At 30.2% G+C, this 14,165-nt stretch overlaps 1 pseudogene; it reads right to left on the reverse strand.

Moving 5' to 3' along the window:
* Nucleotides 1-1,641: 1,641 nt before the first annotated feature.
* LOC128170801 (multiple epidermal growth factor-like domains protein 11) lies at nucleotides 1,642-13,845 on the reverse strand (annotated as a pseudogene).
* Between the last annotated feature and the right edge of the window lie 320 nt (nucleotides 13,846-14,165).

A 14,165-nucleotide genomic window follows, 5' to 3' on the forward strand; every position in this document is an offset into this window, starting at 1 on the left:
CAATCTATATTTAATTCAAGGAATATTCGGCATATTTTTATTAAATACTAACGGTAACACTTGTAATGAAAACAGTTTCTTAAATATTCGTACAATCTTCGATGTTTGACATTACATCGTCCCTTATCTATATATAGACATCGTTGTTTCCCGGTAAAAGGATTTCAAAACACTTCAAAGTTACATGAATAAATAAGATATACTAGATCTTGATGTGTCACTTTATAACTATTGTTGATAGATAGTTCACTCATCTGTGTCATTTATAATTTACTCCATTATCTCTCTCTCTTTCTCTCTCTCTCTCTCAGATAAAGTTACAATCGGTAATGTCTCAACTCCGCCCAGCTACGATCTGATTGGACAAAGGTCAGTCAAAACATTACGTAGAAACTTTTCTGGAGTTAACCTTTATTAAACACTTCCATGTACGTCGCTGTAACTTATTCTAGTTAACAACCGTTTAAAACTCAACACAACACAAACATGCATTATAGAAAAAAAATAACACAAAGTATAAAACTAGATTATTCTTTTTGAGAAAGTAGGCATACAATTGTTTTCATCAGCCCTTAGATTTGATTTCGTTGAATAGAGTTCGTGAGAAAATATAACGGGAGACAATATATGTTCTACCGTTATAATTCTACGCGCTATTTAAATTGATCAGACTGCTGTGTATATATAAACATGATTTAAACAAAAAAAAATTATTAGTGTTTTGATTCAGCCTTTCAATATGTCGGCGATAGCCAACGGAACAATTGTATAGGTCTAAGCGTTGTTTGTTTTGAAATTTGTTGTTGCTGTTGTTTTCCACCCCCACCCCATTAGTGTTTCTTTAGTAAATTAAAATATAGTTCAGTTTGTTAAAAATAACTAAATAAAACCAAAAAATGTTGTTCTTGAATCCTCCATTTTTTTTTACATATATATGTATACACCGGGTGTTACACGTTGTTGAGCCGTGCCGCACCGTACGTGTTCGTAAGCTGTACTGTATGCATAATTTAAGAATCAGTGGAACAACATTTAGGGCTAACAGAATAGTAACTTATCAATTTTAAATGCATTCTACTAATCAGCTTCTCACTCAGCGTCGATAGCGTTGTTGACGTCGATAACAATAGATAAAAACATTATTGACGTCATTAAGATATCATTTTTGTAATCATTTTCTAAAAAAATCATATTGTTCACCAGTCACAACCAACACCATTTTAAGTGTATGAAGAAATGATGAAATCATGAGCCGGCACGTAAACTATAAAAGTGGTTGCCGCATGTGAGAGTGTTTAATTTTAACGAAAACTACTCATAAAACATCATATTGTAACGCATTTAAACGAGCATTCCATGTTTAGCGCACATTAGTGACGTCATAATGAAAAATGACGTCATTTTAGTGCCTGTAGGATTTCGCTATTAACATATTTAGTACAATGCACAACTTCAATAACGCAGACAGAGACGTTGAAAGTATCGTAAATTTTGCGGCCAAATAATGCCAATAATTATTATAATCAAGATTATCAACGTAAAGTGAACATGTATATGTACCTTTAAGAGAAAGTCAAACTCTATTAAAAAAAAAATTTATGCAATAATATGGCCCACAAAACAAACCCAAACTGTCACAAATCTTCCTTTAATAACCTGAACTCTAGATCTATAAATAACAACATATGAATTTTACAATACAAGTAGCGATTTTATACCATAGTAGAATACAAACAAATAGTGCTTCCTCTTTACGAGTTGCAGATAATCTTGTGTACAATAGACACATACTGGTGACCATATTGAGAGGCTCTATTAACAGAAATGATATAAAATTAAAAACAGAAGAAAATACATCATTAAATATTGATGACCTGAGACAAAGTAACGAAGCACAGAAAAAAACTCACCAAGTCCTTTTATAAATCTGACATTTGCAGAGCTGTCAATAATCGTTAACACCCTAATCAATGCAAATTATGTTTTCAGTTTTACACTGTTCACAATAAAACTATATGTATGGATTTGATTATGAATAAAACTTAATAATAACAGAATTAACAATATTAGCAAGACACAAATGCATTTTTAACAAATAAAACAATCCTTAAAAAAATAACTTTGTTTAAAAACACAAAGCCAAAAATGCACTTGTGAAAATACATCACTTTAATCTACATGTAACTATTGATTGCATTATATGCATTACTGGTATATTGTTAGAACAAACTGATAAATGGCAATTATCATTCAAAAACATTGTGTCTTATCTACGGTACTTTCATCCCAATATGTAAGAAAAAATGATACATATGTTCACAGGTTTGAATGAATTGAACACCTGTTGATTTCATCGTAGTTGCTGGATTTGTTAATGATACCAAGTTCTGTGTATTGTTGCGATGTTTCACTTGGTCCATATGTTAACAGGAGAATGTTTCTTGATAACAATTTTTTTAACTTCATTCACCATTTATCATGCTTGTTTTTTTGTTGTTGGTTTTTTTTTTTTTTTTTTTTTTTTTTTTTTTTTTTTTTTTTTGGTTAAAATTTAACAAATATCATTTAATATTTACAAATTATTCGTTTTTAGTTAATATTTATATGTTGGCAATCTCAATAATTAGGCAAAATATAACTTCTACTATTCGAACTTACTAATCTTATTTATGTTTACAGTAAATTTTCAGTAACCGTTGTGTATGGAATGTGTTGTAAACAGTAAAAAGCATACTTGCATACAATTTAATTTTAGTTTCTGTTAAAATGATTATAATAAGCAGTTAAACTGTTATTTATTAGGGCGATTTAAAAACATTCAGTTGTTTTAAGTTATTTTTTTTATTGGATATTTATATTTGTTTGTTTTTTATGTGTTTTCTTGATGCGTTTATTAGATGAATAAGTTTATTGCAATTTTATCTCGTAAAAATGAATAATATCTATATAGTAAGAAATAAATACTTCTAAACACAATTTACCATATTAATCCTAATTAAAGATATGTCTTCGATAAAATGATTGTTAATATAATTTAATAACATAGTTTTTATAGACATATATTTGAAAGCGACTTAAAATGACAAACATAGTTTACAATTGGCTGGTATGACAAACTTATAGGCATATCGAAGCACATTTTGTATAAATATATAGACAGTTCGTCAAGAAGAAGTGTTGAAAATATTGTCTCATTGAACTTAATTTATGTGTTAAGAAGGATTGGGAATTTACGTCTTGGATATAATGTAAAATTAGTAATTTAGACCTAACCTTTTGAAACACACACTCATTAAAGTTGGTCTTTTAACTGAAGGAATTTGAAGTGTTGTACCTGTTTTCCTTCTCCGTAACATAAAATGTATCATACTTCCAGCGAGGAAAATCACACATGAAACAACAACACCAATGACAATAAGCTTTTTGTCACCATACGACTGCGGATTTAACTTGTCTGAATCAAAGAGTACATATTAACTTGATTATAATTATAAACATAATTCTTAAGTTTTTAAATATACGCAGGTAAACATGACTAAATGAATATCTATGTTTATGATCTTAACGTTTGCATTCATTATTGCATAAATCGATTAGGATTATTAAAAGGAGGTTTTTGTCAATATACCTAAACCACACATCAAGCCAGTCCATCCTGGTTTACAGCCTTCAGTGCATATTCCCAGAACTGGATCACAAGATCCGTTTTCAGAACAGTAGCTGTCACACCGGTTGATGCAGTCTATTCCAAAGAATCCAGGTGGACATGCTGTGGAAATCATGGCATAGGGGTAACGACTTTTTTTTTCGTGATCTATTTTTCATATAATGCTTATATGAGTTTAAAATTGAAACAAATCAAGTCTATGAATTTCAGTTTTCTTATTTTCTAATTAAAAAGGTATTTAAATTAATCTGAGTTATTCTATAAAAATAGTACAAACTTTCGTTGCAATAGTCCCCTCTGTATCCGTGTAAACATCCGTTCAAGCAACTTCCGTTAACATGATTGCAGTGGTTGGTTTTAAACAGTGCCCGCATTTTCTGTTGCATTCGTTTACAAAGTGTCCATTATCGCACACTTAAAAATCATCATTAAAATAAATATGGATATTTAGTGAAACACGTGTTTTTTCTCAAAAACGTCGCAATTTATTTGTGATATATTATGATTGAATGATCTTAATTGAAAAATTGTTCTTTCTTTGTTATTTTACATAGTATATTAAAGGAAGGGAGTGTCATGTTTTTAAAATATACGGAATTAGGATCATCTATAATCGTTTTGGGTCCGTTTTTATTCTATACTTAAAAATAAATATCTATTAATGTTAAGTTTTTGGACACTGCATTTGTTTTAAATTTTCTACCAAAAATTATCAAATGAACTACGTACCATGCAGTGCACTGATGACGTTAAGATATTTTTTGTATTGTGCTTATTTTGATAATATTCTTCATGCAAAAATGTATACAGCCACTGGCAAAGTTTGTTATAACTTATATAGAAAAATGGTGTTTCTTGTTCATAAAGTTATGATGCAATAAATAAAAGGAAGTGTATATACATTTCTTCTTATCACAAATGTTGGCTGTCCATCCTTGTTTGCAACCGCCATCACAATGTCCTGAGATCCTGTCACAGCTTGAATTAACGTTACAGGTTGTGCTACACTGTTCCCAACAATTTTGACCGTAGAATCCTATCATGCATTCTGCAATTATCAATTTCTAAACTACAAACAAAATGCATATATTTAAAGGTTTACATGTAATATTATTGACTTATTTTACAACTATTCGGTATTCATTTTAAACTTCATTATCGAAGTATCTACTGCATTGAATCAAATAACTAGGCAAATATTATGTGAATTGTTAAATATATTCATCGTATGTTACCAATGAAATATAACTTTGTCGTTCTCTAATCCTATACCTCTCAAGATATATCTTTGTTACGTGTAATATGTTAAGTTTATTCGAGGATTGTTGCCTACGATAACCTTCTCTGAAATTTTCTATAATAAAATCATTTATGCTACACTACAACTCGATTTGAAGCCTATATAGGACATATTCAATAGTGGGTTTTATTTTTCATTATTGATACATATGCAAGAACATATAATTCGCTTTCATTGCAAGATAATCATTTGATGAACCTCTTCAGTTAAATTACATATAAAGTATTCACAAAAAAGGTCACATTTTTTTAACATCTTTCAAATACTCTAAGAAAAGTTCTTATTTTGTTCCAAATATTTAATTTTGTCATACTTACTCTGTTCACACGTCATCCCTGTCCATCCAGGTTTACATCCTCCGCTACATTCTCCTGTAAATCTGTCACAAGAGTTGGTTACGATACAATTCAGACTGCATTGGTTACTACAGCTCTTACCATAGAAGCCCAGCTCACAAACTAGAACAGATCATTTACAAATTGAGGTATATACATTGTTGCAAAAGGATAAAAGGTAGTAATGCTGTTTATTCTATGTTAATTATAACCTACTTAGACATACTTACTCTGATCACACGTGATTCCTGTCCATCCTGGTTTACATCCTCCGTCACATTGTCCTGTAAACCTGTCACAGTTGTTGGTTACGTTACAATTTGGACTGCATTGGTAACTGCAGTTGTAACCATAGTAACCTGATTGACACGCTACAAATGTATAGTTTTTGAAATTATCGGTGATTTTTTTATTGAAATGTAATAATATCTATTTTTTGAAAGTAAAAGACAATTTATATAAACAATAAAACAAATGAACTGTGATCACACGTAATTCCTGTCCATCCTTGTTTACATTCTCCGTCACATTGTCCTGTAAACCTGTCACAATTGTTGGCTACTTTACAGTGTTTGCTGCATTGGTGGTAACTGCAGTTTTTTCCATAGTACCCAGATGGGCAACCTAAGGTAAATGAATTAATACACATTTTGTAAATAGAATTCATAGATGTTAAATTCAGTAATGATATTATATGTTTCAATAAGAATGTTGCCCATTACTAATAGTAAGAGCAATTTTTAGATAACTTTTATTCATCCTTGTCCAAGAACAAGAAAAAATTAAAAAACTTTATAAATAGGTTAAGCAAATCCAAAAACAAATGTTAGATGCATGCACAAACTGTGAGACACAGTTTATTTTATTTTTAAATGCTTGTTTTATCCCGTTATTCCCTCATTGAAGTTTTATCGTGAAACGTTTGTAAAAAAGTGATTATCATTTTTTTTAAACATTTGCATTAATAGTTTGGTCTATCTAATTCATGCGCAATCGTTGAAACAATAATATATTGTGTTAGACACATTCTATTTATTCGTTGCACCATAAAATACTACTTTAATGATAGTTTATTTTCATACTATTAACAACTTGCAGAAAAATCAATTTTATATTTTTACAGGAACCTGTGGCATTTATATTATCCTTAACCTTTATCTATTGAAAAAAAAAAAGCAAACAGAAGAAATCACACAATTCTTATTTATGTTTTTATATTCATAGTGCTTACTGGACAATTTAATTTAATCATCTTTTAGGCTTGTTTAAAAAAATTACTAAAAGATAAAATTCGTCATAGTTTGCCTGGTCAGTCTGGCGATTATTCTACAGAAGGTACCCTTTTTGGAATCTGGCACAACTCGACTACGATGTCTGCTCGACAATGTGCGGTGTTTGTGTGATGAAAGGATGAGTTGTGTCTAATTTCGAAGATTAAGTAACGAACACTTTTAGATCATCCTACGAGCAGGTAAAATGGAAGACGATTCTTATACGATACTCTCACAAATGAGTACGAAATTGTTGAATTGATACACGATATTTAGACGAGTTTTTCGATTTTATATCTGGTATGTTAGTTTATAAAGTGATAACTAAACAAATTAATGATTGCATCATTGCATACAATACTTACCTGGAAATAATTTCATATGATATAAATATAGCATTCAGAGGAATATTCATATTGATTAGAAAACATATATCAAAACACTTTCACGTAGACGTAAATTTGAGAGTGTCATCAGATTACCAACAAAATATATATTATGACAGTGTTTGCAACTATGAGTAAAACACTTTACATAATTTTCTGATTTTTGCAATTATTAACGCACAAGAAGATTGTGATAATGATTTAGTTGACCAATTGCTTAAATAATCATGAAAGCTGCGGCAATATTGTTTGACCTGTTACCTGAAAAAATGAAATAAAAAACATTTTTTTAAATGAAGTAATTACAAGTATATGGAAAATTTCGAAGGACATTGTTCTGTAATAAACTTTCATGATTACTGTACGATGTACTTACATGTAGTTATCGAAATAACAACACCATTGCGAAACACTTACAAGTCTTTACTTTCGTACTAACACGTAGTTTTATCTTAGATAAAACAAAATTATCAGAGGTTAGTGTCCTTTTACTTCGCAGGACTGTTAGGGTTTACTTTGTGGTCGCACCGACCAGTAAGTACGGGAAATGTTAACTATGACATCATACAAAACTACAAGGTGTCAAAAATGCCACTGTAATGAATGAAGTTACTTCCGATTGTTATGGGGACGGAAACATCAAACTACCTTAAATATTACCTTTGCGTGCAATTTTGTAGTCAAATAAGTCCAACAACGATAAATATAAACAACCGACTGATCGGGATGCACTTGTCAATGTGACGTCATATTGTAAATGTTGACTCATATATTGTGTAGAGAGAGGCGGTTCCATATTTTTTTTTTAACATTGGAAAATGCATTTTATAAATTAACCAGGCATTATCTTAAAAACAATTGCTAGACTTTGACCCGTGCGTGCACTGGTTGACATTGCATATCGCGGACATTTACGAAATAGAAACATTGACACATCGTATTGTTGACATCTACATAACAAAGCTATAAACCCACAATAATGCTATTAATTTCACTACACTTTACTTAGTTAAAAAAATACCTCCCATATACTCGTAATTTAACAGAATATTGAAGTTGCATTAAGATAACAGTCAAATTTATCATACTAAACCTTTTTGAGACTGTAAATACCTTTCATGTAAAATTTTAATCCATATAATCGAAGAATTCAACACCTTTACTTTAACGTACACGCATTTTTATGCTACAGACACAATACACGGAACGCATTCTATCGTAAAACCAGGTCCGTAGGACATTTATTATATCTTTTCTCTCCTAAGAAATACAATGGGATTTTTTTTTGCATGTAAGCAAATATTGTTTTGCCATCACGAAGACAAAAGTTAGTTCTAAGTTGATATGTATAATTGTTATTTTATAATTTTTCTCATAAGAAATTATAAATATATAAGAACAGAATATAAAGCAAATTGCCAATGGAAATGTACAAGTAGGTGTATTGTTTCAGAGTTTATTCATGGAAATATGGTATTATGGAAACATTAACTAAAGATCTCGTTAGCGACCATGTATTGCGCACACGCAAGATTGTAAAATCCAAAAAATCCAGATGAATGTCGGGATCTTTTGAGGAATTTTCGTTTATTATTTATTAGCGTTGCTTAATTGAGAAAAAAAAAGCAAATTGGTAATCTTGAAGAACCAATGATGTTAAAAATATATAAAACAAAAGACAGTACTCTGTAGAGCGCATATTATTTTTTTTCTAGAGTGTTTAATGTTCAGGTTCTAGCTGTTTGACACCGGGAAGCTTATCTTAATCTGCTTTTTACAAGGGCATATGCTAAACAGATCATTGCTATATTTTGGATATAAATTAAGGGATTGTTTAATTTATTAAGAGTGCTGCTTCTTCGATGAAATCAATATAATGAATTAATAAATGCGTAAAATATTTAGCGAAGGTCATGTTAGTTCCAACCGGGGTTCATTTCTTTGATATTTATTATTTAATAAAAACTGAACTCTATATAAGGCTATAAAGCAGCAGTACATTTCAGAATCTACCAGAAAATTCGAATTTAATTATCATTTAATTTTTTAATATAAATAAGGGTATGCAATTGTAATATTGAAATTTGTTTATGACCTCCGTTCGGGAGAATTATCAACAAATGTCACGTGACTATCAATTCAGGGGACCACACTAATGTCATACAAAGTAGCATTTACTATACTATTTCATTTAATATCACATTTATATCATAATAAAATTACTTAACATAAATATTTTGAAATAAAAGATGCATCGTTTTATGAACGTTTCAATCCGCTGATATTTTCATAGTAAGCCTTAACAGTGCTGCTTTACTTGCCAGCTGATTAACAAGGATGCGAGTCATTTAATCGATATATTTCCAAATGGGTGACTTTTTTTAAAATCAAGTAAAAGAAACCAAAAAAAAAAAAGATGGCATGAAATATCAAATGGACAAAAACAGAATCGCTATGTTTTAAGTGTATAATGTTTCCTAGAATTAAAACTTCGTATTTACAGACGTAAATCTAAAACAGAAATTATTTGTTATTTGTATTGTTTTACTCTTCTATTTATTAGTATTTTGGACACATCTTTAATCTCACATACCGTACTCAGTACTACAGTTTTCAAAACTGCGATAACACAAGTTTTTTTACTCGGCTTCCTGTAGCGATAATGACTCAGTGAATGATATTAACATTTGCAAATGTGTTTCTTTATATGAACGTATAGATTAGCGAAAATGCTCAATTCTGTATGAATTTCTTCATGGTGTCACAGTGATAATCTCACGCGCTTATCATTTGACGATTACATTATTGTTAACATAAAAACACGGTTATTTCAATGATTCTAAACGGGTTGCCTTTTTCAAACGTAAATATAAGTTATAAACAGCAATGTTAAAGACTTCACCACAATATGAACTTGAACACTGTGTCGGAAAATTATGCTAGTAGCAAGGTGACATTTTTGGGAGTTGATTGAGTCATTCTATATTTAGAGGTCGCGTCATCAAGCTATCACGCGACCTGGTGAACACATTGGCAGAGAGTATCTCATGCATGTCGGAGATTAACGGAAAAAGCCAAGCATCTGGTTGAACGAGACTAAATTTTATTATTGCTTGGATCCATAAAATATTTGGAATATTTCGATTACTGATACATAGTTTGATGGAATCAATTCTATCTTTAAATGTTAAACAATACGATTCACACAGGGTTTTCTCGAAATTCTTTTCGGAAAAGTCAGAGAATTCATACTTTAAAAATGTGCGTAATTCAAATACATATTATTAACTACTTGCCAAGCAAAATAGTATATCGTTGATTTTAAAACAAATAATAACCATTAAAATCTACTCCCGTCAGTACTTCAGTACAATGATTGTACATGTATCCGTCTAATCTGCACGTATCAAATAATTCAAAAATGCAATATGATAGACATTTACTTAGAGAACTTATAAACATCTTTGTTACTTATGTATCTCACCTGTCAGGTGTGAAATTTACCTTTAAAGTATACATTCTTACAGGAAAAAATACCATAAGGAAAAAGAAATTGTCTTTTAAGATATATAAGATTTCTAACCGGAATAAAATAGAGATGAAATTCCGATAGAATTTGAACAAAACCTCTGAATGATTTTATAATCAAATAAGAAATTGAAGAATGCTCTAGTCAAACTACCTCTTTGAATTGAATATATAACTTTCATTGGATTATCTTATATATCCTGTAGGAAGTTTTTTTCTCCTAAGGAGATTATTATTTTCCTATCGGGTATTAATATTTAAAAGATAATATCTCATCTGTCATGTGAGATACGCTATAACACTAAGTGGTAATATACTTTCAAGACTATTGTTTTTAATTGGGTATAATGGATTTTTACAGAACTGCATTTTAAGCGGCTGCAAAATCTTGGAACATCAGGGCTCTTCTTGGTTGGCACATGTACTACACAAAAATAACATATCATACTTGATTGTTTTACCCTGTTTAGCTCAATGAAATATTTTTAAAAACGAACCCAATGCATTCTCTGTCAAATTGATAGACATTTCCTTGATTAAAAAATTATTTTATTTTATTTTTTTATAAGCTTACGTTGTTTGACAATTAAACGGGCATGGTCACGATTGTGGATAAAATCTGTTTTTCTGTTTTTATTATTTGCAATGCCTTAGAAATGCATTTCTAATGATCAAATGATAATTGAGAGCTAGTTATTCAGTAAAAAACAATATAGAGAGCTCATAATTCTTTGTCATGTAAACAAGGCTCGTGTCCTGCTTTTGTTTAAATAGGTTCAATATAGCAGTAAAAATCTGTTTGCAGCTGAATTGTCTTTTTATTCATTTTTTAGCATAAATAAACAGTTTCTAACGTTAAACAAATTCATTTTAGGTAAAAAAAAAAATAGAATTTTAACTTCAGCATTCAAAATATAAACAAAAACTTTGTTTACATAGCAGAGAATTGCAAGCTCTCTAACTCGCCTAAAACTTAACAAATTTTGGTTGCCTTTTAAAAATGCATTACTGAAGCATTGTAAACATAAACAAATCTTGACCATGCCCCCTTAACAAATAAAGAACAAATATTTCATAAACTGCATCTCTTTGCAACAATCTATTCCTTTTTTATTTATCTATGTAGCAAGTTAACTTGTTATCTTGTAGATAAGGCTATGACAGAAACGAAAATGGTTTATATATCTTGATTTTCGAAATCAACACATTCTAATTGGCTTCAATTGCTTGTGTTTATAAACAAACATGTTGTAAAAAAAAACAGGATATGTCCGGGAAAAACAATATGATTTAAGAACATCAATGCGAGAGAAATGAAATAGGCGCAATAATGCTTATTTTTCAGTTTACGAAAATCCCATGCATGAAGTTGTCAATGGTTTAAACTTTCTAAAAATCATATTTTCGATGGAATGATGAGGGTAAGTAGACCTTCTTCCTGTAATCAATTAAATGATGTAATGATAAATGATAATGACCTGCATCAATTAACCACCCCCCCCCCCCCCACATTCTGAAAGACGGTCAACTTGCAAGTGTTAACACATCATTATACTATTTACAAATTATACATGCAATTCCAAAATTTGTTTTTTATAGGTAATTTTATAAAGTGCGTTATGTTCCTTGAAAACAAAAAAAGGTTAATATACATTTGTAACGCACTTTCAAGGAAAAAGTTCATTTACTTGCTCCCAAATTTAACGCACTTTGATTTTTTAAAGCATTTTGAAAATAAAAAACTAGAAGTGCAAAATTTTATTACAAAGTACATTTTCCCTACACACTACACATAAAAAAAACAAAACACTAATGTGTGCACATACTCACCGTATACTTCTACTTCACACAGTGCATTGTATGCATACCGTGACAGATAACTAGGGTTGTTATAATGACTACGTTCATTGTAGTAAATGACAGAACGTCCGTATATAGAACAGTTGATTTTCTGGTCAACTGATGGTTCACCAATTGACTGGTCTTTGTAACAAAGATGTCCTTGATCTTTGTATGTTGTATTTGAAACGTAAATTGAAAACCCAGCAATTCTATTGACAAATGGACCTGGATCTGAAATGAATTATTATGAGAAAGATATGAAGTCCATTCTAAAGAGGTTAGTTTCTTTGTTTTTGTCCTTTGCCTTCTAGTCTAAACATATTGTATAATATATTTCTTCTACCCTTATATTTATATTCATAGAAGTATATCTCTTTTTTGTAATAGCATATATATAATGACGCCGTTATTAACTTATAAAAAAGGATCCATCAGGATATTATTACTAATATTATTAATATTTATAAAAATAGAAAGTGCTTTATATATTCACCTTACTGGCTTAGTATCTATATATTAAATCCGACACTTTAAAGATACCTAGTGTTGTTCATTCAATTCAGTGCTCTCTCTTTCTCTCTCTCTCTCTCTCTCTCTCTCTCTCTCTCTCTCTCTCTCTCTCCACCGCAAGGTACGTGTTATTCTTAATTTCATATATTTGAAGTTTATTGCAAAAAGAAATCAATCTAGAAACACTATTGAAATAATTGTTTCACTTTTATGATAATAACACATAATAGCAAAAACATAATACGTTCGTATAGCTTGCTCATTTTATTCACAAAATATGTGTAAACCATACTTCGGTTTTCCGTCCTGTAGTAAATATTGATGTAACTAATACTGACGACCCTCCCAAGGTCCACTCTCCATTCAGCTGTATAATAACCGTCATCATTGAAAGTGCACTGGCCTCCAATTCCACGATCACTATATAAACCGTCCACTGCATTCTCACTTCCAAAATCTCTGGTTGAATCTTGCCACGTATGCTTTTGCCACGTAGGCTTATTCAATGCGAGGTTTTCTTAGCGGATGTAAAACATCAAAGTGTTATCATAAAATGTATTCAATACACACATATGTATATTATGTATAGTTGTTGGTATAATTAGTTCTATGTGCATAATGAATATGTAGACGTGCACTTCCCCCTCGATATAAAAAGAAATAAACAATAAAACATGTATTTTATATTTCAACAATGTTAATGCATTTTTGTGTTAACCAAATAAATATATACTACTACTTATGTCACGCTTTTCATTAGACTACATTAGTCTTGTTCATAATGGTAAGCATTACAGATATACCTAGGCAATCACAGAGTATATACACTATATTTATCAAATGAAATAAAAGTTAAAATACATAGTCCTTATTTTTGTTTTTAATTTTTTAGAAGAGTGGTGCATTTTTATGGTATTTTTTTCAAGAGCTAATCATACTTACCTAAAGCACACACAGCTGCGTACACCTTACTTGTGAAAATGATAATCACAATTTTAGACACCATACCTCTGTAGATAGTGGAAGTTATAAGTACAGGTATATGATGTTAACTATGAAACGAAAGGAGAAAAAAACCAACCATTTTTTTGATAAGTAAGGGTTAAATGAACATATCCGAATAACTTCCGTATTGTACATCCATTTTATTCATTCATACGAAATAAAGAGTATGTACCTATTTCTTCATTTCAATTCGAATTCATCGTTTTCTTTAAAAAATGCATGTATCTACATCTTATTTTTTTAGTATCAAATAGAATCACTGTTTCGTATTTTATATCAATGCAATAGATAGAAAAACAAATATGTATCTCTTAGTAAAAA

This window comes from Crassostrea angulata, chromosome 2 (genome assembly GCF_025612915.1).
Source record: "Crassostrea angulata isolate pt1a10 chromosome 2, ASM2561291v2, whole genome shotgun sequence".
NCBI classification, from domain to species: domain Eukaryota; kingdom Metazoa; phylum Mollusca; class Bivalvia; order Ostreida; family Ostreidae; genus Magallana; species Magallana angulata.